The sequence below is a fragment of the Mastomys coucha genome, chromosome X (assembly GCF_008632895.1).
Source record: "Mastomys coucha isolate ucsf_1 chromosome X, UCSF_Mcou_1, whole genome shotgun sequence".
NCBI classification, from domain to species: domain Eukaryota; kingdom Metazoa; phylum Chordata; class Mammalia; order Rodentia; family Muridae; genus Mastomys; species Mastomys coucha.
The window spans coordinates 143,395,170-143,396,673 of NC_045030.1; the positions used below are offsets into that span (position 1 = coordinate 143,395,170).

Sequence of the window (1,504 nt, forward strand, 5' to 3'; positions counted from 1 at the left end):
TGTTCTTTGTTTTGTTTTGCTTTTGAATTGATAGGATTTTCCTATTAGCCTCATGCAGTAGGTACACACACACACACTCACACACACACAGGCTCTCTTTCTTCAGATCAGATGAACCTTTAGTTAGTTGTAATATTACTTAGAGATATATATTTTCCTCAGAATATATTTCTGTATATAATTTTGAGAGCTTTTAAATTGTTTCATACAATGTATAAATTAATGCTATATTTCTCAGATACAGAGAAGATATCTGTAAAGTAATCATCATCTACATCAAGTATACAAGTATTTTTAAAAGAAGGCTTGGGTAGCTCAGTGGTCAAGTGCTTGCCGTGTATGCATGAATCCTTGGTTTAATCCCTAGAACTGAATATAAAATTTTAAAGTAAAAAACAACAAGAAAAACCCTCACATGCATATATATTAAAGGTATGAAAAGATACCAGTTCTCAAAAAATTCTAAAAATATTATTTTCATTTCTACTTATAAAAATGTACAAAGGGCACATTGCCTAAAATTAGAGAAACTATTTATGGTATTTGTTGTATAATTAATTTTTATAATTGAAGAAAAATATAGGAACTTTAAGATACATTATAGAATATATATATGGTAGAATACAAAGAATTTGAATTTCCAAAAATATATTAATTATTTAAAATAAAAAGTTCAGAAGTAGGTATTGGATAAAATACTTTGAGAGAATATATTGGTAGTATTTGAAAGTGAAAATTTTAATGTAATATACAGAACTCACTGAAATAAGATGTATATGATCACTTCAGTAATGATTATTTCCCTTACTATTTTCTATACAAAATTAGAATAGAAATGAATTGCCAGGTTAGCAAGTGGGGAAAGGTGTCTACCACCAAGGCTGTGGACTTGAATTGAATTCCCAGGACCCAAATGATAAAAGGGGAAAAAAAACAATTCCCAAAATGTGTCACCTGAATTATACATGCATACGATTATGTGTGGGTGTGTGCGCACACACACACAATTTTAATTTTAAATGTATTTTATGTGCATGGGTGCTTTCCTACCATGTAGTTTGTGCACCACATGCATTTGTGGTTCCAGTAGAGGTCAGAAGAGAGCACTGGATATCCAGAAACTAGAGTTACAGATGTCTGTGAGCAGTCATGTAGGTACTGGAAATCAAACTTGGCTCCTCTGGAGGAGTTGCTAGTCCTGTTAACCATTAAGTCATCTCTCCAGACACATTTAAAAAGAATTATAGTAAAAAAATTAAAGTCAGAGAGTGAATGTGTGCTGAGATCTCCTCAGTAGATTAAGCAAGGAATACCAGACCTATCCATCCATCTAAACAATGAAGTCAGGATACTAGAAAACAAAAAATGTAAGCAGATTTAAAATATTTTACCATGCAAAAATAGACGCCCTCTCTAAATGTGGAATGGTACAACTGTGATTAGTGAAGCCATTACACATTCTCTCTGTATCTCAATCTCTCTCTCTCTCTCTCTCTCTCTCTCT

At 32.0% G+C, this 1,504-nt stretch overlaps 1 protein-coding gene and 1 pseudogene across 4 annotated transcripts in view; one reads left to right on the forward strand and one right to left on the reverse strand.

Moving 5' to 3' along the window:
• The window catches only part of Fam104b (family with sequence similarity 104 member B), a 153,847-nt gene that overhangs the window by 67,169 nt on the left and 85,174 nt on the right, over nt 1-1,504 (reverse strand). The gene's annotated exons all lie outside the window — the stretch shown is intronic.
• LOC116090863 overlaps nt 1-1,504 on the forward strand; it is a 26,798-nt pseudogene that overhangs the window by 24,116 nt on the left and 1,178 nt on the right.